This window comes from Rhagoletis zephyria, unplaced genomic scaffold (assembly GCF_001687245.7).
Source record: "Rhagoletis zephyria isolate East Lansing unplaced genomic scaffold, Rhagoletis_zephyria_1.1 Rzeph_scaffold_01286, whole genome shotgun sequence".
Lineage (NCBI taxonomy): Eukaryota > Metazoa > Arthropoda > Insecta > Diptera > Tephritidae > Rhagoletis > Rhagoletis zephyria.
This window is the reverse complement of record NW_016158370.1, coordinates 57,910-85,391: the sequence shown is the minus strand read 5'-3', so window position 1 is coordinate 85,391 and position 27,482 is coordinate 57,910. Positions and strand designations below refer to the sequence as shown.

The 27,482-nt window shown below is 40.9% G+C and overlaps 1 pseudogene; it reads right to left on the bottom strand.

The window, feature by feature from the left end:
• Positions 1-24,903: 24,903 nt before the first annotated feature.
• Positions 24,904-26,893, bottom strand: LOC108363456 (60S ribosomal protein L7-like; annotated as a pseudogene).
• Positions 26,894-27,482: the final 589 nt, after the last annotated feature.

The following is a 27,482-nucleotide window of genomic DNA, read 5'->3' as shown; positions in this document are numbered from 1 at the left end:
AAAAGAATGAAACGCTTATATGTAGCGTGCAACTAGAATTGATTTCTTTATTCGAAATTACTTTCTTTTATACAAGATTTCTTACCCTAATTTACACTAATACTTACAAACTACAAATGTGCATATGTTATGCTAACTCAGCGTATGTGTCATAGTTATTTTGGCAGTCGCACTGCCAAACTGACGCTGACGATCTGTTAAGCTGATCGTCACGTGAGTTGGTCAGTGTGCCTGTCTTGAGTAATGCAATTGGCAAGTGTAAGCTGAACTGTGCCTTTGAACGTTTGGTGTTGAATTCCCGCTGAGTTCATTATGACTTATGTGGGTCATGATGGCATTGATATCGTGTGCGGTCGATATTTGTAAATGCATTAGAGTGGTGTATTTACTGTAATACTACAGCTCCTTCTCAGTGCAGGTCATTCACAAAGTAGGTGCCTTACTGATTCAGGCTCCTCCTCATCTTTGCAGCTCCTGCAGAATTCGTTGAATGGTACCCCGAGTGTCTCCGCTGCCTGTCTATAGTGATGTGACCGGTCAAAAGACCCGTAGATAAAGAGATTTCTCCCCTGCTAAGCATTAGGAGTTCCGTCGACCTTTTCGCGTCCATTCCAGCCACATGAGCTTTGCCGTATTGCAGGTTTCCAGCTGCTTCCATCTTTCTTTTCGGAAAAGAAAAATACTTGTATATTGGAGCCTGCAATTAGCGAGCGGCATGCCCAACATCTTCCAAGACGGCGAAAGTGGAAGGGAAGTGCCCTTCCTTGCAAGCTCATCTGCCATCTCATTGCCTGGTATACCTTTGAGTACAGGCACCCATACCAGGTGAAGAGTGAACTGCTCTGCCATCACGTTGAGTGATCTACGGCAGCTCACTACAGTTTCCGAGTTGCATGTGACAGAATCCAGAGCTTTTAAAGCCACTGAAAATATGTCTGAAAATATGTAGATAGAATCCGTGGGTACCGGAACGCCTTGGCACCATTGTTCGCTTATTCCCTATTTCCGGCAGAATAAGCCCTTCTAGAATTGAGGTATGACCGCATTGAATTACTTTCCAGCTGGATAGGATCCGTAGTCTGAGTTTTCTTCGCTATAATGTCTATGGGCAGTAAGTTCAACATCACATTCATCGCTTCTGTGGGTGTTATGCGTGGGGCCTACTAATCCACAGTAGGACTGTCCTTTGTACTTTTTGTAGCATTATGGTGGTTGATTTTCTGGTCAGAGCAGGCCACCACACCACCACTCCATATAAAAGTATTGGCCTTACCACGACAGTATATAGCCAATGGACCATTCTGCGGGACAAACCCCATTTTCGCTCGATTGCACTTCTGCAGGTGTAGAGGGCAACCATAGCATATGTGTTTTGTGACCAGTTTAATTTCTTATCCAGTATAAGTCCCAGATATTTCGCCGATTCACTGATTGCAAGTTCCGTATTCGCCATAGTAGGAACGTTGTAGAACGTTGTGAAGTCTAGAAAAAAAGAAGTCTGATGAGGAGATGTGGTGATCTCCGAAATAGTGCTATAACTTCTACCGCTTAGACTTTGTTGCTTTTTCAATTTTTCCTAATAAACAATCGTGGTACAAAGCTCAATAAAAATATTAAAAATAAAAAATGTTAACCAGCCACAATAACATTGACAAATACGTTGTACCTTCTGGTTCATAATACAAGCTCTGTTTTGCTTGGGTTTACTCCAAGGCCGTTTTCGTTGGCCCACCTTTCCACCTTCCTTAGTAATCCCGGCATAATGTCACATAATGTTCGCGGAAATTTTCCAATTACGACTAATGCGAGGTCGTCCGCATACGCAATGACATTGCACCACCAGCAGCAAATCGACGCCCAAATCCGCCAGCATTGTCGTTATTGATGAGGGTAAGCTTTTGTTGAAAGCACCCTCTATGTCTAGGAATGCTACGAGACTATATTCCTTGAAGGATAGTGATTTTTCTATATGCACCACGGTCCCATGGAGCGCTCTTTCTGTGGGCTTACCCTTGGTGTAGGTGTGCTGCGTTGCCATCAGCTTGTCCGTTAACTTCTCCCTAATATGGAACTCTAAAGCCGCTCCATTGTTTTTAGTTGAAACGACGACAAGGTTATTGGTCTGAAGTCCTTGGGCGTGGCGTGCGATGTTTTCCCCACCTTGGGAATAAATACGACCTTTGATTCCTCCATTTGGTCGGTATATGCCTGAGAGTGAGAACTCCTTCTATTATAGCATGCAGCCATCTTGCATTGCATTCTAATGTTTGCTGCAGCTGGATAGGAATGACCCCATCCGGTCCTGGGTCTTGTAGGGCTTGAAAGTTTGAATAGCCCAAGATATCTTCCATTTGGAGAGGATCTATTGTATGAGGGGTTTCTTGTTCACCTCTTCTGCAATTCGTTGGGCCTCTTCATAAGTTTGTAGAGCCTCAGGTTCATCAGTAGTGGCACCAGGAAAGTGCGTGTCCATGAGCAGATCCAGGGTTTCTTCCTCCGTTTCTGTCCACGTGCCATCGTATTTCTGCAGATAAGCCGGGGCTGTCGGGAGTGCCCGGATAGTACCTTCCTAAGCCTGCTCCTCTCCGAGGCCGATTCCACGTTGTTGCAGAAGTCTCTCCAAGAGTTTCTCTTCGCCTTCCTATGGACTTTTTTATATCCCCCACACTTCCTAACCAGACAAGCTTTATTTAGCGCCCTGCAGCAAGCGCCTGTAAACCGGTCTTCCAGTTCCTCAAGTTCCTCCCAATTTTACGGTGTGCCGTAAGCAAGGTTTGGGGGTAGAAGTTTTCCTATCTCTTGCCTATATACATGTCAGTCTGTATTTCTAATATTTCTATTTTTACTTGGGGGTTCCTTCTGTTCAGTCTGAACCAGATTGAATTGGATATAAAAAGAGAAAAAGCGTGCTCCCGAGAAACCTTCCAGATCCGTATTACCTCCTCCACATCCTCATCCTCCTGTTGATTTTTGGTGCTACAGATGGGGTCGTTGCCCCTATGCATATAACGAGCTTAGTGCTAATAAGGAAATCAAGGACAATATCAGCTGCTTCCGATGACAAAAAGGAGCAGCGATGCAGCCGAAACTGCTTTTCTGCGATGCAGGTTGATTCGCAGTACCCGCACCATTTTGGCTTCTGCCGACTGTCTCCCCCACTGTTGTGGAGTTCGCTGCGTCTTCCGACATCAGCAACTTCTCCGTATAAAGCCGGAAGGCAAAAACTGCACTCCCTGAGGATACGGATGGTACCGATTCACCCATCGGGTCATCCCCCAGGTTAGGCTGCTCGTCCAGCTCGTCCTCACTGATCGCCTTCTCCGGCTCGACTTCAGCAATCAAAGTTTTCGCACATTCAGGTCGTTAGTATACAACTTCACCTTCACGGTATCGAACCCGAATTTTATGACCCGGATTGTCCTCTCCAGGGCCGTCAGAGACTGAATGTTAAGCATAAGCACCGCCTGCCGGGTGGCCTTGCTGCTCATCTCCAACTTCAGCACCCTCCAGTTTTTGGTGGAGTCTGATGACCTTCAGGATTGTATCCGGCTCCGCTGGTTGTACCGGCAGCTATATTATCGCTCTTGGCCTAGACGGGATGTGTTTGAGATCAACAGCCCTCAGTCTCGCTCCAGGGTAGACCTGACCTAAACAGCCGACTGCTGCCTTGTACAAAGTCGCGGACCTTTCTTCGTCGCACGCTACAATCTTTACATTGCCTGGAACCCGCGTCTCTGCATGATGGCTGTTGCCCAGGGTGATCTAACAGGATCTTAACCGAAATGTTTACCATTTCAGCCTTGACCAATTTCCATTGGGCCCGTAGTATCAGCCCGTCCTTTTGGCTGTCATCGAGCACACCCAGAAGTATGCGGTCTCTCACCACCTCCGCAAAAGAAGGTCCATGCGTCTTAGCCCTTGATATCACGACATCGCTCGATCTGTCGCGCTTGTTGGTTAACTGTTCCTCCCTCTGTTCTGGTAGCCGGTAGTCTGGTATGACGGTTTTGGCCATTCCATTTCCGCTTGAATCTCCCCGACGTCCCTGCTAAGCGCACTCTCTTGGAAATCCGGCGTTAATATGGATCTTTCAGAATCCTTGCGACTGATTATAGTTCGCCGCGCTAGGTTCCGGCCGCTCGTCTGGCCTCGTGAAGGCAGTATGCTTAGGGGGTGAACAGCGCGGGGCCTGCGCACCGGCGTCGAGAGCTGCCATAGCTGCAGTTTGCATACCATAACCCTCTCCACCCCTGTCAGAAGTATGCCGCAGAGGGCCTTCCTGCTTAACCTCCCTGTCCTGCAGGGTAGCAAAGTTGGGTTTGGTTTAGATCTCACAAGCGGCGGAGAAAGGTGTCGTCGATCCAGGCAGTTAAGGACTTTTGATATATAAAGAGGAAAATTACCAACAATAAGTAAATAATCTTCAAAGTATCTTCAAGCAGTCTTCAAATAGTCTTCAATGAAAATAAAACGCGAAGTGAATCAAATAACAGAATTACTGTTGGACTGTATACTATAAAGTGACCTCCGCTAGGGCAGGCACCTTGCCGTTGGTGCGGGAGCTTAGTCGAATCACAATCAGACTTTATCATCGGGTGGTAGTGTAATCGTGTCTCTACCTCCGGGTACTGTGCGAATGCACTCCATTTCCTATGGTTCGGGCTGCTTGTGAGCGATGACCAAGAACTGCCGACCCCCTAATCCAGGGTGTTAAGCGACACCGTGCCCATTGGAAGGTTTGCAGCCAGGGGGTTTACCAGACCGGCTGTATTTTAACGGCGCCTTCCTGACACCGGGCAGCCTCAGGGAGTAACGGTGGCCTTGCTGCGACATGGGGCGCTGCTGTAGTGGACCGTTTGAATTCCCCTATTACGACCTAGACCACCGCGCCCGCTTCGTCGGGTAGGTGGTCGTACGAACAAGATGAACAAAAACAAACAAAAACAAAACCAAAACCAAAATTTAAAACAAAACCCTAACATTAAAAATTCGAGTGGTGGAGGGGATTCGAAGCCGATCCCTCTCTTCTACTCCTCTTTAAACGAGGCGGAATCGACTCGTGGGCTGGGTGGGGTCGCTGCTGCTGCAGGGTGCAGCAAGGGGTCGGAGCCGACCTCTTCGTCTGCACTCGTCTCTGGTGGTGCCGGTGGGAACCCACCGCACCTAGTCTCGGGGTTAGGGGCGCGGGCGAATTCGCCTGCATTTGGGACGGAGGCAGGGTCGCAGACGAAATCGTCTGCGGCTATGGACGTGAGGGCACTGGACAGTGTGGCCGGCACCAGCCAAGGACTTGTGGCTAAATCTGGGAGGAATCCCTCCGTTAGGCCTAAACGGCATGCTGGGCCGGCCAGAAAAGCACGTGATGACCGTCGAATGGCCACCAAGATCCTGGCGCGTTACGGGGAGGTGGGTGCTGCGCAGCTATCTGAGCAGTACGCGCGATCGCTCGAGTGGGCCAGGGGGGTGCCAAGCGGCGGCCAGGAGGGCTGTGGTGAGGGTGTTTCTGGGGGTGCGAGCGCATCCCGTATTGACCCTGTCAAGCGGCAGAGATCACAGGAGGGGGAAACCCCCTCTCCAAGAAGCCCAGAGAGGGAGGGACGCCTAAGCTCTTTAGCGAAATCGCTAAACAGGCGGGCTCTATCACTCTGGGTGTTTTGGAGCGGGGTAAGGATGACCGGGGCCATCGCCAGGGAGGATTGGAGGAAGGTGTCCTCGGCCTTATCAGGGGTGTTTATGAGGGTGGTCAGGGAAAACCCGGGGCCACCGCCGCGGTGCGAGAGTGCAGGTTGGCATCAGGGGATGATTAAGAAGGTGGTGTGTGCCGATGAGCGGTCGGCCGCGCTTTACAAGGCGGGGGTAGCCTTGGTCGGGGAGGTTTGGGTGGGGCCAAACTCGAGGCTGTGGACAAGGGGGACCTTCCCTTGCCTCCGCGTGCCCGGGTCTGGCTTCCCTCGGCGCCTTCCTGGCTGAGAGAGGTGGAAGATATCTTCCGCTACTGCAACCCGGACCTTCCAGCGCACAACTGGAAGGCAATCCGGTTTGAGAGCTCCGACGGTGACTTTCGGCAAGCGCTGATGTTGCTAAACTCGGAGTCTCTTAAGCCTCTCGCCGAAAGACAGGGAGTCATCTACTATGGCTTCGAGAAGGTAGTCATGAAGGTCTACCAGACCGACTCCAGAGGGGATGACGAGCTTGTTCCGGTTGCGCTGGTGGGCGAAAATATGAATTTGGAGGATGCCCCCATAGGTATGGAGGTCAAGTCCGTCATGTCGGACAGTGACAGCATTGCTGGCCCTCCTTCGAGGGCGGGATCGGTTATCACTGTTGGCCTGCTGTTCGACAGGGCGGAGGAGGAATTGCTCCTTGCGTCCGATGGGGCTGGCGCCTGCGGAGGGGTGCCGGAGAGGATTTCGGAGGATAAATATTCTTCAGATCAATTTTCAGCACTCTAAGGCGGCGTCAGCCAACCTTTTAATCCACCTTGAGCAAGGTGGAGTTGATGTAGTCCTGATCCAGGAGCCGTGGCTGAGCAGCTGCCATAAGGTTTCTGGTATCGGGACGAGGGACTACAAACTGGTGGTGCAGCGGTATGCAGGTAGACCTCGATCCTGCATGCTCATCAGGAAGGAACTTAATGCTTTTATTTTGCCTCTTTTCAGCGATGGAGACATTGTCTCGGTGAGCCTTGAGGGTGCAACCGCAGAACTCTGGTTAATCTCCCCTTATATGGCACACTACGGCGGGGTGGAGCCACCTCCGTGCTTACTAAGGAATGCGGTGGCNTCCGCGTTGTTATTGGGTCTGACGCGAATTCCCACCATACGATTTGGGGCAGCTCAGATATCAACAGTAGAGGTGAGTCACTCTTTAATTTTATACTTAATGAAAATTTATGTATATGTAATAGGGGGAGCGACCCCACTTTTGTAACGGCTAGTAGAGAAGAGGTTTTAGATATCACGTTAGTCTCTTCTGATATAATGTCCCTTATATCAGGCTGGAGAGTTCTTAGTGAGCACCGGTACATACAATTCGCTTTGGACGGAGCGCGTCCTAAGTACAAACCTTACAGGAATCTGAGGAGAACCAACTGGGACTTATACTGCAGAAGTCTGCAGGCATTTCTTCCGGTTGCGCCCGTGGGGGGCGGGACCTGGAGTGAAGGCGAAATTGACCAATTAATTGGAGTGTTCACCACTTCGTGTAAAAGGGCCATAGATATGTCTTGTCCCCTGAGTTACCACAAAGGTAAGAGCAAACCGCTCTGGTGGTCGGAGGAGCTCTCTGATCTTAGGGCCTCGAGCAGAGGCCTTTTCAATAGGGCCAGGAAGAGTAAATTAGCCTCCGACTGGGCACTGTATAAGATTGGGCTTGGGATATAAAAGTCCGTGATCAGAAAAGCGAAGCGGACATCGTGGAGACTGTTCTGCGAAAGCCTGGAGAGTAGTCAGGAGTGTTCAAGGTTTCGGCGAGTTCTTTCTGAGAATCCCGCTCCCCTGGGGAGGGCGGCGGCTGGGCAATGAGCAGCGAGGAGTCTCTTCGGATGCTCCATGATGCTCATTTCCCTTGCAACCCGGACCCGGGAGGGATCCGGTTAGAGGAGTCCATCCCCGAGACGAATGTCTCGGAAATCCTAACCATGGATCGCCTTCTTTGGGCCATTGGCTCCTTCAAGCTCTTCAAGGCCCCAGGCCCCGACGGCATAATACCGGCCCAACTGCAGAAATCTGCAGAAGTGTCGTGCCGCTGGTTGGTGCCCATTTTCGAGGGTTGTCTGCTCCGGGGCGTTGGAGGGTGGTCAGAGTCGTGTTCATTCCCAAGGCGGGTAAAGCCTCTCATGTATCACCCAGGGATTTCAGGCCGATAATCCTCTCCTCGTTTCTTCCGAAGACGCTGGAGAGGCTGATCGATCAGCATTTGAGAAGCGGGATCCTCAGGGAGCGCCTTTCCTTGGATCAGCATGCTTACTGCATGGGCAGGTCTGTCGATATGGCCTTACACACGGTCGTTGAAAATATCGAGAAATCCTTCTCGCAGAAGGAATTTGCGGTCGGTGCCTTCTTTGATATCGAGGGGGCTTTTAATAATGTTTTGCCTGGGGCTGTAGTTAACTCCCTAAATAAGCTAGGGGTCGGAGCCGACCTTGTCAGGTTTATTTACCGCTTGCTTTGCAATAGAACTGTCGCGGCAGAGTGGGGCNGTCGTTGAAAATATCGAGAAATCCTTCTCGCAGAAGGAATTTGCGGTCAGTGCCTTCCTTGATATCGAGGAAGCTTTTAATAATGTTTTGCCTGAGGCTGTAGTTAACTCCCTAAATAAGCTAGGGGTCGGAGCCGACTTTGTCAGGTTTACTTACCGCTTGCTTTGCAATAGAACTGTCGCGGCAGAGTGGGGCAACGCTCCAATCCGGAGGTGTGTGAGTAGAGGTACTCCGCAAGGGGGAGTTCTCCCGCCATTACGNCCTGTTGATATCATAATTCAAATGCAAATTATCCGGAGGTGTGTGAGTAGAGGTACTCCGCAAAGGGAATTCTCTCGCCATTACTTTGGGTCGTTGTAATCAATGACCTGCTGGTGGCTCTGGAAAGAAGTGGCTGTCGGGTGGTTGCCTATGCCGATGATGTAGTATTGATAACAAAAGGAAAGTTCCCGGAAGCACTATTTGAGCTTATGCAGGGTTACTTGAGCTTGGTTGAGAACTGGGCTTCTAGCTGCGGGCTGGGTGTAAATCCCAGTAAAACGGAGCTTGTTCTCTTTACTAGGAGGTATAGGATACCGAATTGCCGTCTTCCTTCTATGGGTGGTCTTCCTCTGAGGCTTTCTGACAGGGTGAAGTACTTGGGCTTGATCCTTGACAGTAAGCTTTCCTGGAAGCCTAATGTGGAGGAAAGAGTAACGAAGGCTACAGTAGCACTGTATTGTTGCAGAGCGGCCATTGGCAAGCGCTGGGGCCTCTCGCCGAAGGTAGTGCATTGGCTCTATGAAACTATAATCAAGCCAATGTTATTATATGGGATACTCGTCTGGTGGAACGCACTTGACAAGGCCTACATCGTCAAGCAGCTGGAGAAGGTGCAAAGAGCTTCCTTAATTGGAATCAGTGGGGCACTTCGAACCACACCTACTCTTGCGCTTAATGCCATGTTAAATGTTGTGCCTATAGACATAGCTGGCAGGGTTGCCGCTGCGCGTGCCGCAGTAAGGCTAAGAGGGGTGGGCTTCAAGTTCACCTCGAGCTATGGGCACTCCAGAATTCTAAGAGACTTCGGGTTCCTACCGACTCGGACAGACCACTGCACGCCGGTTCTGGGTCCGAATGGATCTTTTACCACCCACATTCCGGCGAGGGAAGACTGGGAGGGGTGCAGTATCTGGAACCGAGGACCTGTAAACTTATTTACAGATGGGTCGAAGCTGGATGGGAAGGTGGGCGGAGGTGTCTTCTGCGAAGAGCTCTCCATCAACCTGAAATTTAGGCTACCGGATCACTGTAGTGTTTTCCAGGCTGAGGTGGACGCAATAAAAGAGGCTTCGGATTGGTTGCTCTCTAGTGTAACATCTGTTAAAGAGGTAATTATCTATTCTGACAGCCAGGCTGCCATCAAGGCTCTTGGCTCCCTGCCGGTGCGTTCGAAAACGGTGAGGGAGTGTTTGACTTCCCTGTCGACCGCGTCTAACTATTTTGCTATTAAGCTTATTTGGGTTCCAGGTCACAGCGAAATCGCTGGCAACTGCATGGCTGATGAGCTAGCAAGACAGGGAACCCTCGAGGAACTACTCTCGGATAGGGAGAGTCTGGGGGCTCCTCTGACCTCGTGTGGTCTGCTTCTGGAAAGATGGGCGTTTAGTCAGCTCAGCGAGCGCTGGGCCAACACCTTGGAGTGCAGGGTGGCAAAGTCTTTCTGGCCACAGTTGGACCGGGGGCGGTCTAGGGAGCTCTTGAGACTAAGCAAGCTGCATCTCTCACTATTGGTGGGAGGGCTTACTGGTGTGATTGGTAACCATGCGGTAAGGCTGAGTGTCGCGAATAACCCTTACTGCACCAGCTGCATGGAGGACGATGAGGTGGAATCATCTCAACATCTGCTGCTCTGGTGCCCTGCCTTTGCGAGCCTAAGGTTTAAGCACCTTGGGTCGCACTTTTTTCACACTCCCGATGAGCTCTCGGGTGTGGACATCAGCCGACTGAAGAGCTTCGTTGTGAGCACAGAGCGTTTCTCCGGCAAAAAGCCATAGGTGTCGTCTTTCTTTCTCCCATAGCTTCCCCCTACCCTCCCTGCGTCCCTCTTTCCCTTTCCCCCGCTTCCCCCCCCTCTAAGGGCATCACAACGGACAGCTTAGTCGAGTCCAAGTGTGCCTCCACATGCGGAGGCAGCCCGCTTACCTAACCTAACCTAACCTAACTATAAAGTGAATTATTTAATACGAGATTGATTAACTACATATTACAAAAGGACTAATAAAATAAAAAGTAATGGCCTTATTCATAAAAAATAAAGTAGTTTTGAAAAAGGTTTATAAACAGAAAAATGTATGAAAACGTCATTTTATAAAGCTCTTTAAACTTACTTTATTTTTTATGAATAAGGCCATAAATATTTAAATTCTTATATGTATGTCGTTTCAATCAAAAAGGTATAAGTTATTTTCACGATGTAGAGAGCAACAGTGGCGTCCAACTCGGTACCGCTATGCCGCTCTCAGCACCTTGACAGCATCGCTGTTTGTATGACGTCACACTTGTGCAACTTGTTATCGTTTTTCTTGCAAAATTTCTTCTTCCTCTTCCATTCTTGCTCAAGTTTTGGCATTTCTCTGTCGCAAATGTACCAGTCTGACGTCACAAAAAAGTATTCTCAAAAATCCTCTCTGATGAGCGCAATCTTGTATTCTATCATTTTTGCGTTATTTTACTATTCAGTATTTCAATGATATGTTTGGGACCAATTGGAGAATCACATTAGAGTTCATGTTGAGAACTAGCATTTTCTCAACTTGAAAAAAAGTCCTATTTTAGATTTGAGAAGTACCTTATACAATGTCCTTACCAAAAAGTTAACCATCTCAAATCGAACTTAACCTCATCATTAACTATTGCTGTCCACGCAGAGGTTTGAGGCTTATAGAACAGTACAAATATAGAGAACAGTGTTTGGACTCCTGAAGCAAAAACAAATTTTCCGTACTAGATTGCATATTCATTTTCGTTTCCGATGTTAATTGTATGACTTAAATATTTTTTGTTCATAAAAAATAACAACGCGAGGCAATGAAAGGCTAGTATTTTACATATTTAGGTACTTTTTAGTATTTTGTATAAAGTAGAATATATCTAACACTTAATTTTTTAAAGAGCAATAGGACCTAACCTTTTCTACTTTATATAAATTTCTTTCTATATATATTTTTTAACAACTTAAGTTAAGTTCTGCAGACATACAACAAAAAATTACGAAGTTACTTTATTGAGGCATTTTTATGCTAGAGTTTCTTTTTGTTAGCGCGATTTGTCCTAATTTTCAATTTTTTACTGAAGTCGGTGGTGAACACTCAAAAAACGGTCCCAAGAGGGCAGAACATGAGTGAAAAATGGAATGGATCTGAAGTCAAGCGGAGGAGATTTAAAATCAGATTGTATCAGACTTTTTATTTTATTTTTATTTATTTATTTATTACGGTCGTATGACCTACATATACACACATATATAACAAAAATTACAAAGTCCACATTTATTCATTAAAAGTAGGGATAGGGTAATGTTAATTTTCTTATACACTTATTTTAATTTTTCTTTTAATCTAGGTGAAATATAGGTTATGCATATGTATCTAATAAATAATAAATATCTAAGAGTATCATATTTTCGGAACTGTCGGAATGGACGAGATTCCGAGCAGCACAGTACATATACTGGGCGGTTGGAAAGGACTAGTTTCCAAGCCGCCTCCTCTCCATACCACTTTAGAGGCAGGCGCTCTGAATGGACGAAATCCAGAGTAATGCTGCTGTAACGAATGGAAAGAACTAGTTTCCATGCCGAACGCTTCTGTCTCCACATTTATGGACGGATGGTAAGGACTAGTTTCCATGCCAATCCTTGCTACCTAATAGCCAATGTTTTGAAATAGTCAAATAGCAGCCTCCTGAAAGTGCCTACGTTCTCACACTGTTTTATTAGCGCAGACAGCCCGTTAAAGCATTTCAACCCTTTATAGAAGATGTTTTCCTTGTCAACTTCCGTTCTATATAGCGGTAGCCTGAAGCTTCTGTTTTCCCTTAGTAAGTATGAATGAGTTTCATTAATATATCGTAAGTTGTCACTCAGATAATCCGGAAGCTTATCCAGCTTTATGTTAAATACGAATTTCATAGCGTGATAAAATATTTCCTGTTTAATGCTAAACCAATTTAACTCTGCGATCATATCCTGTATGGGTATATCGTAGCGTTTGTTCAAAATAAATCGCATAGCTCTATTTTGCATTTTCTGAAGTTTATCAATTTGTGTGTCATTTGCTATGAAAAAGATCGTTGGACAATATATGAAGTGCGGTTCAACTATAAATCTGTAGGCTAGGGTTTTATACCCTCTTCTTAGATACTTACACGATCTTTTAATAAGACCAGTTTTTTTCGCAATTTTATTTACTATGTATTCAATGTGCTCCTCAAATTTTAACTTATTGTCGATGATTATACCTAGATACTTAATAGTTTTTACGTCTTCTATTAATTCAGCCCTGATTTTTAATCTATAGTTAATGTGGTCGACGATGACTGCCCTAGATATGAGCATAGACTTAGTTTTTGTCACATTTAGTTGGAGTTTTGTTTGCGCACAACCATTTGTATAAACAATTAAGATCTTATTGCATCTTTACCATTGCATTAGGTATGTTCCTGTCGCTAATCGTTAAGAGAATATCGTCAGCGAACAGTTTTGCCTTACAGTTTTTCAAGACTGATTTTATATCATTGATATAAATATTAAAAAGTATTGGAGCTAATAGACCAATATCAACTGCTTCGTTGATAAGGATGTATCAACCAGTGTTTGTTGCTTTCGGTCTGAGAGGAAACTACGGAGCCAATTAAGTTCGGAATTCTCTATACCAATATGTTCCAGTTTTCTCAACATAATATCCCTGTCAATTGTCTCGAAGGCTCTTTTGAGATCAATGAATACAGCCACAATATTCGTCGTGGAATTAAGGTCCCCTTTCCATTGTGATAGAACCGGGTTTAGAGCAGTTTCACATGAGTGTTTGGCCCTGAAACCTGATTGCTCCTTAATGAGTATATTATTAGACTCGATATAGTATGTTAATTGGCTTTTTACAGCTGTTTCCAACATTTTTTCTAATTTAGGGAGGGTATTTATTGGCCTTAGTTCATCAGCTTTAATGGTATTTTTAATCTTTTCTACTGGGACTATGGTCGAAGTTTTCCATTCATTTGGTACAGTTCCTGACCGTAGGCTATTATTTACTAGCAGGGCGTAAAAGTGACCCATATATTCCACGGAATCTTTAATCACACCCTCGATATCTATTTATTTCAACTTTGTCTTCCAAATATTGTATTTTTTTAGTTTTAATCATTTTCTTATACCTTTTCTTAATTTCATTATATTCTACCCAATCATCTGTGACTATTGCCTTTTGGTAAAACTTGAACTTGTCCGGGCTGTATGCTTCCCAAGAAGTTATTTCTGACAGCTTATTGATAGGGCCTAGTTTTTTTGTATTGCACCTAAACATTATAGATTCGTGATCCGATATTCTGTGCTCCTCGGCTTTTTCCCATACAACTTCTTTTGAGTTCGTGGTGAGTGATAAACCATCCCGATTATCTATTTGGTATCACAGTTTTTTAGCTGTATGACTATACACCAGACCTTCTTATCAATCGATATATTTAATATTATTTTAAAGTTTATTGTGTTTCGCAAGATTATCATTACCCCGCCTGTATGTCTACTATGTGAGTCACACCTAATACACTGATAGGTCGAAAACTTAATTTCTGAGTCTTTTATTTCCTCTGTTGTACATGTTTCAGAGCATCGAACTATATCCGGATTAATCACGACTAAATGCGTTGTGCTCCACATCCAGATTCAGCCCTGACCCTTTAACAGCATCACAACAATTGCCACAAACTTGTTTTTGGTTACTCTCAGTGCAACTCTCAGACTTGTGCTCTCCCATGCATTTGCTACACCTAAGCTTTTTGTTACAATTGTTAGAGCTATGGTTGAAGCCCAGACACTAGTAGCCTCTTCCCACGGTTTGCCCATCATAGACGGGGCAACGATCCCACCCAATATTAACTCTCTTTGACTCCAATACTTGCATCGATTTCTATTATTGCACTGAATGAAGGAAATGACTCACCACTATGCCCGGACTTAAATATTTTTACACACCTCAAACTTGCATAATTTAAATAGCTATTCAGAGCTTTTTTCTTATTTATAATCTCCGTCTCAGAGTACTCAGAGTTTATATGCGCTACCAAAATTTTAGGCTTATTAACTTTTGGTTCGGTGACTTCATACACATTTATATATACATTTATTTAAATTGTCTGCTAGAGCAGATTTTTTTTTATCCTTATCTGCAACGCTATTTGCGCTTATTACCACTGCCCCATTGTTCTTATTAGACACTCTATCAATTTTCATATTGGATGCATCGATCTTACTAAGGTCCACCCTAGTCTTCCCAGCCGCTTGTTTATTTTTCGGTCTGACAATTATAGGAGGAATACCTTTCAATGCATTGGCATACGATACACCCACACCACTTTGCGATTTCTCTTGGCTTATTGTTGTCACTTTCCTCACTTCGCTAATTATTTCTTGTTTTTGTTTACATAGCTCACTAGTGGATGAATCTACCCTTTCCATTTTCTCTTTGTTTACTTTACACAGCCCCTCTACTCTTTGTATAACCTCTAGTTTCTCCTGATTTGCCTTCTTTATGCTATCAACCAACATTTTTACCTCCTTGCTGTGATTTTTTAACATTTTCTCTATATCTGTCTTTTGTTCTATAATATTCATCTTGTTAGCCTCAGAAATACCTATCATTTCTCTCAAAGCTTCATCCACATTAGCTATATACATCATTCAGTTGTCGCACATGAAGCGCAAAAGCGGACAGTTTTCCAGTGCGTTTAGGCTGTAGTCATCAGCCGACGCACATGCCTGCGTTTTATGGTACACTTTCCCGCACACACCTTGACAACGTACACCCGACTCTCCTCTGACGCCTTTTCGGCATTTCGCGCATTCTGACATCTTTGCACTCACTCAGCAGCCGCTAAGTATGTTTGGATGAATATATGTACATACGTATGTATGTACCATCAACCCAAATGCGCGCTATTATTTGTCTATTATGCTTATTTGTATTTTATTCTTATTTCGACGAAGCCAATGTCTACTTATTGGTTTAAATCGTTATATTTCACACTTTTAATCCAGTAATACTATTACTAACTTTGTAATATTGTTGTGTTTTAAATACCATTAGCAGAGCGATAGAAACACGTCCGTTCGCGATCGACTTCACGTGGTTTCGATTTTGTTAGCTTTTAACCATCAGTAGTTCCGAAAGAAAGAGAACTGAATTTATGCTGTGGGAGCTTTAAAGCATGGCGTTAAAAAGCCCAAAATTTTAATTAAAATCCGTGCAGCTGTTTCTGAGTAGAGAGATGTCTCGCATAGTGTCGGTTTTTAATGTCATCAAACTTCAAATCATCCTGTACCGATAAAAAAGTCCTAACTTCAATAAATCGTATCCTATATCCACTCCGCAGCACCTGGGTTCAAGCCCTGGTCAAGGCAACATCCCTCGACAGGCAGTGAAAAACCTCCGATTGAATTTCTGCCATGAAAAACATCTTCTCATAAAAATACAATCGCCGTTCGGAGTCGGCGCAAAACTGTAGGACCCTCCGCTTTGTGTGACAACATCAGGGCGCACGCCACAAGTCTTAGGAGAAGCTCGGCCAAACACTAACATATGTGTAAGCGCCAATCTATTATTATTATTATTATTATTATTATTATTATTATTATTATTATTATTATTATTATTATATCTACAGGCCAAGATTTTTACTTCGTCCTATATTTGAAATTCGAAACAACGATGAAAATGAAATGACCTTCACAAAAACCTCCTTCTCGTTTAATATACATACATATATACTTAGTTAGATCGGTACGACTTTTCGAAAAGGTGGCAAGCCCAATCAACGATGTTTTCAAACTAAAGCTTTTATAGATCTCTTTCGATTGACACCCATATCTTAAAATTTCATAAAACTTGTGTATAAGTTCACTAAATTCGACTATTCAAACAGCTGGAAATCCTTTTCAAAAGTATTTTCAAATTAAAATCTTCTTAAATCTTTTTTGTCTAACATTGTGATACATATTTCAATTAACTGAAGAATTAAGTTGAATTTGATTTTTCAAGCATGTGGCAACCGTTCTTCATTGATATCATATTTTCATTTATATCTATCTTTTAAAAATTCATATTACTTTCCAAATATTTTGAACGTAACTTTTTAAACATGTGGCAATCCTCTTCAAACATTATAAATTCTCAAACCAAAGATATCTTAACACTCTTTCGTTTGATATCCGTATTTTAATATTTGATATAGTTTGTATAGAAGTTAATTAAACTCGACTTTCTAAATAAGTGGCAACCCTCTTTAAGCTAAAACCTTCCTGAATTTAATAGTTTATTTAACTTATGAATTAAGTTGAATTTAATATTTAAACGTGTGGCAACCACCTAAATATAGTTTAGAAATAAAGTGTTCTCAAACCCATTTCCATTGATACCAATATTTGAATAATTTATTTAACTTATTGAAGAATTTGAATTTAACTTTTTAAACGGGTGGCAACTTTCTTAGAACACTTTAAAAATACTCTTAATGTTAGAGTAATGACTTTTTAACACTCTTTTGTTTGACATGTTTTAACATTTCATTGTGTATAAGTGAACTGAATTCGCCTTTTCAAACAGGTGATAACTCTGCTCAAATTATTTAAAAACTTTTACTTTCTTGAAGTCTTTCCGTCAATTCAATTGAAATTGAATTTAATTTTTAACAGGTGGCACCCTTCCTACAGTGAAGTTAAGATAAAAAGCTTTTTAAAACCATTCGAATTGATATCAGTTTGTTAATAATTGGTTAACCTTTTTATATATTTTTAACTTCACTTTTTAAAAGGTGGCAACTTTTTTCGAAAAAGAATCTAAAGCCTCATTGCACATCTACAGTCCGAGCCCTTTAATTTGCCACCTGACCTTTGAAAATCCAAGGAAAGGTGCGGATTTGATGGCACTGATATTAAATAATTTGAGTGTAATTGTTTAACAGGTGGCAACTCTCTTCGAAAAAGTAAAGCCTAGTTGCAAATCTCCAGCCCAGGCCCCTTAATTTGACACCTCACTTTTGAAAATCGAACGAACGGTACGGATCTGGTGGAATTTATTATTAAATAATTTGAGTTAATTTTTTTTTACAGATGGAAACCCTTTTCGGAAAAGTAAAACCTTGTTGCACATCCACAGCCGGACCTTTAATTTGGCACATTTGCATATCTAACGAACGGTGCAGATCTGATGACCTGGACAAAAATCCCTTCGCGTATTATATATATAGATAGTAAGGTAGAACCACTGAGAGGTACTTTTAAAGTTCTTGACGTTTCCAAGCAATTTAATTTGTAAATTTACTCACAAACTCACACGCACATTTTTATTTTCAATCTCAAGCAACAATAATTTTGAACAATTGAATTTTTTTTTTAATTTTATATGATTTTAAAATGCTGGCAAACTTCCAAAAAATCATGGCCGACAAATTGAGAGAACGGTTCTACCTTGCTAAGTTTTTATCCTGCTTTAAAGCTTAGGACATAGTTAATTGCCTATACAATACCATAAAAAATATTAATTTGTGCACGATATGTACAACTGAAGTTTTTGTATTGTTGACAATAGACGTGAAAACCGAAATGAACGTGCACCCCTGTGCTAAAAGTTTGTCTGTATAACACCGACCTAACAAATTCTACGCACAATGCATGAACCAAAAATACAAGTTCACGTAAGAACGCGACGTTGTATTTGTAACTGGTTTTGAGAAAAAAGTTTGCGAAAGCGGGTTCGTCAGCTGAGCGTTTGTTTACATCACAAGAACTACTGTTTTACACTTTTATTTAAGTAAAGAAGAGTTAATTCAACATGACAACACCTTTTAATGCATCATTTTACCTAAATTGTGCGTTTAAAGTGGCTGACAATAATTTTGGCTAATTTTGGTTTTCGTTGTTTTCTTTGCCCTCATAAAATCGACTTTTTTCACTCTCTTGTTCTTACGCGACCTTGAGTCTTTCGTTCATGTGCACAATGGGCACATTCAGAAGCAGCGTTGCCGTTTTATAATTTTCGAGCGTAGTGAAATGAGTGTTTTTGGGTTTTCCGTAGTGTCAAAGTAAAAACGCTGGCCAAACTCATTTGTGTTATAAACATACACTTGCCTGTGTGCATATATCTGCGTACACCTGATAATTTTATATATTAACAATGTTTTGCAAGCTAAATTTTTTTTTGTTTTTTTTTACAGAAATGGGGTTTATGCTATAAAAAACTATAAAAATCAAAGTTTCTAACTTTATACAAAATTTAGGAAAGTTCAACGAATTTTTTTCAAAACTTTAAACTTTTTAATAAGTATGCATAACCCATTCAATTTTACTATAATAATGTGCAAATTTGCAGTGCCTAAAGATTCGCATTGATTTTATTTATATGTTTTGCAGACACAGTTATCTCCATACAAAGTATGAGCGAAATTTATTTTGTATAGAAGAAAGTTTATTTTCTATAACGATGAGTTGATGATCAATTTCAATTTTATGTTGTTATTGTTGGTTGTACTAGGCTATAATGATCAAATAGGCTCATGTGCAAGAAAAGACTTTCTTCACTTTGCTGGGCCTATTTGATCATTATAGCCTAGTACAACCAACAATAACAACATAAAATTGAAATTGATCATCAACTCATCGTTATATTATTTCAAATCGGAAGGCCTGCCGAAGTATTCCCTTCATTTATATCAACAATAAACACTCAGAAACATGAAGGATTATTACAAGCACATGAAATACAAACACGGAGAGCATATTTGCATGTACCTAAAACACTACAGCAAACAAAAACAAAAACTGGCAAAACAGATAACACAACTAACTTTCTTATTGGAATGTAGACGATATGAACTAAGACCCAACTACCTGACAAACGCAACAGAAAACATAAACGTAAATACCACATCTCAGAAGATAAAAGCAAAAGTAGAAAAAACAAAACGAATGTTTCTAAAGAAAATATTAAACCTAGAGATCACACAAACAAACATGAACATTAGAAATACCAAAAGCCACATTCTTCACGCAAAACAGCAACTACATCACAGTATAAGCGAATTGGAACTGAATTCCTTTTTCTGCAAACAAAATAGCTTAAGCCAGAGAATAATAGAAGAGCGGAAGAAAATACATTCGTCAAAACTAGAAAAATTTAAGCACCAACAACTAAGAAAATTAGGAATTAATCAAAACAACGATTGGTTCGTAAACAAAACGAGTATTGAATTTCCTGAAGAGACCAAATGGCTATTATCCCTAGGAAGAAAATTTGCTATACCCACAACTAAAACTAATCTCAAACCGGTCCAAATTATAGCAGACATGGAAGAGATAATACAATCAATTGAAGATAATAGAGCCAAAGAAGTAGCAAGATGCAAACTAAGTAACCGAATCATCCAATTCAAACGCAACATTAAACATAACGCATCCGAAAGATTTATTTTATAAACTTTCAATAGAACTAAAATGCTCTTAAAACGATATAAAGACGAAATAGTAGTTACTGATGCCGACAAGGGAAATAAAACTGTGATATTGTACAAAGCGGACTATACAGAGAAGATGAAACAACTACTTGACGACAAAAATACATATAAAACAATGAGAAATGACCCAACGACCACACTTCAGAGGAAAAACAATGCCTTAGTTGACGACTTGTACAAAAACAAAATTATTGCATTCAAAGAAAAAAGACAATTAACATGCACCGCTGCGACTGCGCCTAGACTTTATGGGTTGCCAAAGATACACAAACCGGACTTGCCTTTACGGCCAATTTCTTTGTCAGTGAATGTCCCGTGTTACAGTTTGTCTAAGTACGTAGGTAATATTCGTCAGAACCTTGTCATGGAAAAATACAACATAAAAAATGCATNATGTAGACGGCGTCGTTTTCCAATTTTGTATGGGAAACAACAACACCACAGATTTTACGGTTAGAAAACGTCTTAAAATGTAGACGTCTACATTTTGAGACACTATTTGGAACGAACTGTGAACACCCCAACTGATTTTTTTAGCAACGGTTGCGCTTAACTTCTGCGCCTTCTGAACCTACCCAATGACAATGGCCCGTAGTCATAGTCATAATAAAGTCGACTTTAAAGCTAGTTGCAGCTTTTTTGACAGATATCCCATTGAAAATTATGCCAAAAAGCTGCAACTAACTTTAAAGTCGACTTTATTTTGACTATGACTACGGGCCAATGAGTACAAAAAAAAATGCAACAAACACAGATTTTGACAAACAGTTGAAATTCGCCCCGAAATCAGCATCTCCGGTAACACCACCTTAGGCTTTCTGCACATTGGTAATTCAAACATAATTGCTTATTTGTCACAATCATGATGCAACGATTACATGACGACTACACTTACACATACTCGGTCGTGATATTTTAGTTCATTTGGCGTCTAAAAATTCGCTTAGAGCAGGTACTTTCTGTTTTTTTTTGTTATTATTTTCGCGAAAATTTAAAAAACCTGCAATTTGAAATTGTGAACAGCGCTGCAACAATTCTAGACATAATAATCTCTCTTCTTTTATTTTTCCTGAAATGTGTTTTAGGCACGCACGCAGAGACTTTATAGAATTTCGTCATATTTGATAGGTAAAACTCTCACGTATATTGAATTTTATTGCAATTACCCACTTTTTAATAATTTCCATATATATTAGGCAAAAAAATCATATTTTTATGTAATTTCAATGCAAATATTAACTTTTTCACCGAATTTCCCCCTTAAAATGTAAAAAAACAATGCGTACTTATCAGATTATCTGTGCAGTACGTTTAATTTTGACTTGAAGGTATGTTTATTGAACAAAGAGCAATAAGCTGTTTGTTTCTGGTCCTCTTTTACAGCTGATATTTCATCAGGGATAGAAAATTGAACTATAAAATTGTACCTAATTTGAGGAAAACTTTATCTAAAAGTGGAGATAGATGTACCTAAAAAGTAAATATGTATTTCTATATGAAAAATAGGAGGATAACAATTCCCATCGATACCATATCAACTTCTGTACTCACATTAAACAAATTTTGGCTATGAAAAGAATCTCTTCGAGCAGCTCGAGACAAAAGTATGTTGTAGAAAAGGAGAATCACTTTCCTCCCAGTTCTTCGATCTGACATTTTAAAAAGAAATATTTTCCGTCTATCTGGCCAAATCAACTACAATTGCGTTACTTTGACCACCCTTCTGTAGCCTTTTGTATGCCCCTTCATAAAGGACGGAAAAAAGCTATTTGGCTATGTTTCAAACTAAACAAAGGTACGATTGTACCAACTTTTCCATCACTTTAGGCAATCAAGTAGCTGCTTTCCATGGTGTAATGAACTGAAGGTGGCGCATTCCCGAAACCGCTACTTTGGTTTTGCCGACTTTGACGTTTATGGCAATACGTAAACAAACTTTTTGTTTAGAAACAAGTGCAAACGTATGGCAAACGTTTTGTGTACTTTCAAGTGAAAAATAGAAGTAATTCGTGCGTTCTATAGTAATAAACGTTTTATTTGTAATAAAAACTTTATAAAAATGTCGTCTCGTGTGTTGAATTGCAGCAGCCGTAGGGGTGAAGCCCCCAAATGCAGTTTTTTTTTGTTTCCCCGCGACGACGCCTTGGCCAGAAAGTGGGTAGAGTTCTGCCGGCAGGAGAAGCCATACAATTTAGACATCGGCAAGAGTGGTTGTATATTTTTTGTTAACGTTGTGCTTAATTTGCTATATTCAAAGATGGCTTGAGAAATTGGTGAATCGTGAAGAAAACACGTTTTCTCACTGCAAATTCACAACTGTCAACTCATTGTTCTTCGCCATATTCTTTGTTTACCCGTTGCCACAAATGTTATTCTGCGGGAATGCGCAATCTTGTATTCTATCATTCTGGGCTGCTTTCGTATCGCTAATTGCGCAGCTTACGTGTGTGAGAACACTAAACTCAATGCCGCAATTTAAAGCTTAATTGCATCAGCTAATTGGCCTGTTTGAACATAGTCTTAGATTTCTCCAGGAGCCCTATGAACTTCTCATAGAAACTTTTTGTAGTACTAAGCGTATATAACGTATTAGTTAATAGATAGGATTCCTACTGGGCGTGAATGCATATTAATGCTGTGTTTTGTATGTACGTTCCGTCGCAATTGTGTTTACCCGACCGAATTTTCCTACTGGAATGGATCAGCTGTTCGCTACCCGTCAGACCGTAATCCGCTATCCACTGCAATTCTGTTTACCACATTATGTGGTTTCGCCTTGTTTGGCAAAAAACCAATCAAGGTGAATTTATACAAGGTGATAGCGGCAGCCCAAAAACAAAACCTACACTAACAAATTATACGCACATTGGCAATCAGTACAAAACAAAATTACAACAAACACATCATTTTGACAAACAGTACAAATTCGCCGTGAAATCATCAGCTCCGGTAACACCAACTTATTTGAATACGCCTTGAAACCAATAAGGCCCGTCTACATGCAGCTCTCGAGTTGCATTGGCGTTCATTGCGCTTCGACAGCTGACTACCTGCCGTACCTAAACAAAAGCGTCAGCGTTGTCTGGCTGTCAAAAAATTCTCATGCCCATACAATTTGTATGATGCATACCGAAACAACGCGGCGTCAACGCTGAGGGGTTGGAAAATCGGATTTTAACAGGGCGTTAGGTATTGAAGTTGGCTGCAGAGAACGGCGAAACTGTCATTTTCGTGTTCCACACAAACAAACCTATGCTTATTGTTGGTGTTATTTCTGCATTTGACGTAGCGTTGACGCTTTTGTTTAGGTATGACACTTCGGCGCTAACGCTAGGCGTCAGAAACCGCTCCGCCCAACGCTTTTGTTTAGGTATGGCAGTAAGAATACATGTATTCATATGCATCCAAGGCGAATTTATACAAGGTGGTAGCAAGAATACAACAACAACAACCACATGTATTTGGTTTTGCGGGTGTTATGTCAGTTCTCAATTCGCCCCAAAGTTTACATGTATTTTGCTTTTGCTTTTTGTAATAGATTAACTATGACTGTAAACATAAGGATACCATAAGTAGTTGAACGTATACACACATTGGCTGGTATGAATAAAAATTAACATTTGCTACTAGATTGTAGTATCCTCAGTATATCCAGTAAACAAACTTAGCTGTTTTTTCACCAAATTTGGTCCTCATAAAGGACTAGTGTTGCAAGCAACGCTTTTTCGGCAATTAGGGTGTTGTGCAGCTATTTAATGTGGTGAAAATTATTAAAGCACTGGAGAGATTTATTCACATGGAATTGGAGATAGGGATGATAGATTTACTTTAAAGAAAATGTGAATCTGCGAAAATATCTTTTCAGCAGATGAATATACTTTTTAACTTTTTTCCCGAAAATTTACATACAGGCTCGAAATTATGCGAGTAACATTCAAATATCGTCGCTTGAATTGAAAATTGCCGGAAGCGTCATTTTGACAATTTGTAGTTATAGATGCAGTTATATATTTTAAAGTAAGATATTTCGATTTTTTGTTAACTGGTTTTTGGATATCTTCTTTAGTTTCCGAGTAATTGACTAAGACAAGATATTACAAATAGAGTTATCTGTTCTTCTTTAGTTTCCGACATATTCAGCCTTATCATGAGTTTCATTTTCTAGAACTGGGTCACTTTTTACTTTTCGTTTGCGTGTATTCACTACAGGTGGATGAAAAAATTGCTGGCGAAATTTTGTTCGGGCGAAACTCAAGATTAGGCTGATTAGTAAAAAATATCGTTAATTTATAAAAAATTGTTATGACATTTTGGCGTATATAATTAAAACTGATTGCAAATTTTTTGACAAATGTCGTATACGACAAAATTTTATTAAACTCATAAATGGTTGACACTAAACCAAAAAAATAAGATAATTTAAGAATCTCGTGAACTAGTACATAGCATTCTCCGACTCTTTGGAGAAAATCTGTAGTCGTGTTTCTGAGAAATTGCATTCCAAACTTCAATCGTGAGTTACCGAAAGTAACTTTTGCTAACATTTTGCTAAGATATGCATCTAAATAAATTATAATTGTCATTATTTTCGCAGTTCGAGTATATGCCAGACGAGTAACAGGTATATACATACAAGTATGTATACCTAACTTAGCGCGTTGAGCTTGTATTTTATCTCTCTCTAACGCATTAATTCTATATACATACGTCAGGACCAACGCCCGACAAAGTTATGTCTGTATTTGATAACGGCTCTATGAAAAAATATTCAAGAAATGTATTCGTAGATTTTTATTGACTTCATTCATACATTAATATTTATCAGATTTTTTTTTAATAAGAACCAGAAATAAATATTTAATTAAAAACTATTTCACTTAAGCTTAACCAACTTTTAGTTGCTCGGAGCTAGGTTTGGAACGGATCATGAAATATTTTCATAGACGGTAAATGCAACCCTGGGTGCATCATTAATGAGCTGTAAACCCAAAACAAATAATTAAATTTGTGGATTGGAGCCTTTTGAAATGGCCTTTAGAAACGGCAATGGAATTTCGACATTATTAAAGGAATTGTGAATATAAGTTGCTTTCCATTTGGTGTATTTGCTGTTTAAATCTTCAAAAAGTTAAAAAAAATATACTCCATTTTTATTTATTATATATTTTTGAAATAAAAATACTCCACCTTGTACAGCAAAAAATTTCTTTCAACTATCTTGGGCAGCAGTTTGTTGATCTTATCTTCACGGTTACCGAAACCATCAACCTCAACGTAGTGATTATCCTTCTTGCGTCAGTCACCGGTTGGTGTTGAGCTTGAATGGCCACAGGAAGTTGGAGGCTTTCTTGAAGTGGGTTCCAACANGAAAATCTGTAGTCGTGTTTCTGAGAAATTGCATTCCAAACTTCAATCGTGAGTTACCGAAAGTAACTTTTGCTAACATTTTGCTAAGATATGCATCTAAATAAATTATAATTGTCATTATTTTCGCAGTTCGAGTATATGCCAGACGAGTAACAGGTATATACATACAAGTATGTATACCTAACTTAGCGCGTTGAGCTTGTATTTTATCTCTCTCTAACGCATTAATTCTATATACATACGTCAGGACCAACGCCCGACAAAGTTATGTCTGTATTTGATAACGGCTCTATGAAAAAATATTCAAGAAATGTATTCGTAGATTTTTATTGACTTCATTCATACATTAATATTTATCAGATTTTTTTTTAATAAGAACCAGAAATAAATATTTAATTAAAAACTATTTCACTTAAGCTTAACCAACTTTTAGTTGCTCGGAGCTAGGTTTGGAACGGATCATGAAATATTTTCATAGACGGTAAATGCAACCCTGGGTGCATCATTAATGAGCTGTAAACCCAAAACAAATAATTAAATTTGTGGATTGGAGCCTTTTGAAATGGCCTTTAGAAACGGCAATGGAATTTCGACATTATTAAAGGAATTGTGAATATAAGTTGCTTTCCATTTGGTGTATTTGCTGTTTAAATCTTCAAAAAGTTAAAAAAAATATACTCCATTTTTATTTATTATATATTTTTGAAATAAAAATACTCCACCTTGTACAGCAAAAAATTTCTTTCAACTATCTTGGGCAGCAGTTTGTTGATCTTATCTTCACGGTTACCGAAACCATCAACCTCAACGTAGTGATTATCCTTCTTGCGTCAGTCACCGGTTGGTGTTGAGCTTGAATGGCCACAGGAAGTTGGAGGCTTTCTTGAAGTGGGTTCCAACAGTGCGCCAAATAATCAACGCACTGAATATCGTGCTCTTTGCGCAATTTGCGTTCGATCACAAAGTTGTCAGAGATTAGGACACGTTGATGGTTGTGCTTGACAATTCCACGTTTGTTGATCAATTCACGAACTGATTTAAGATTTTGATAACCCCATGTGATATAGGGTTCGGCAATGCGTAGCGTATTAATGGTTCAATTTGATGAACAAACCGTGGTAAATGTGGCGAAAACGGAACAGTAAAATTTTACGCACTTTTGGTGCAACTTTGTTGATACCGCGGATACAGATCACAAAAGCCAATTTATCTTCTGCAGGCACGTAGAATGAGCCGCGTTTCTTCGCCAGGCGGCGCAACTTATTCTCACGGTGTCCATCACGGATATTTTACTTGATATTTCTCAGCATGCACCAAGTTTTCACGTTTGCCGAGTGCAATCACAGCAGAGCGCTTTAGCTTGCGCTTGATAAAGGTAGGACGTTTGCTGACCTGCTTCTTGCTGAACTACAGCTACGACTCGGGAACAGCAGGCAGCTTCCTGGAAGGTTGTTTGCTCTTTGCTTCGGGCTTCTTACCGGCCGTGGTGGCAGTCATCTTAACTTGTAACTTAGCACGTTGAGAATGCGAAAAAAAGTACGCCAAATGTTTGGAGCACATCTTTAATAACGCCACTCGATTTATAACATTTCCATTAAACACAATTTCATTTAATTAAATACTTTTTAATACATAGATAGGGAAATCTTTAGCTACTTGTAAAACGATTTAGGGGTGGGGGGCGGAGGGGGAGGGGGCGTGGCTCCCAAACCCCCCCTAAACGAAGGAGGATGAACGCCGCTTTGATGTAACGCCCCAGTGATGTAACCTTGGGAAAGGATGAGGTAACTATAATTCCCTTCCCTTTCTGTGTGGCTGCCGCCCCAGTGATGTCTATTTTGGTTACTGGGTGTTTTATAAAAATATCTTGTATATAAAAATGTATATACAAATTTATAACAAAAATTTGCAACAAATACCATATTTCCAACCGACATTATTGTTAAATTAGTAAATTATATGTTTGTAGTAAAGCATGAACTGTTGTCTACAAGTGTGTGTAAAAGTTTTCTGATTCGATTCACGCGTTTGGGCACAGCAACCCAAAATCGTTGTACAAATTCATAAAGCGTACCCNAAATTTGCAACAAATACCATATTTCCAACCGACATTATTGTTAAATTAGTAAATTATATGTTTGTAGTAAAGCATGAA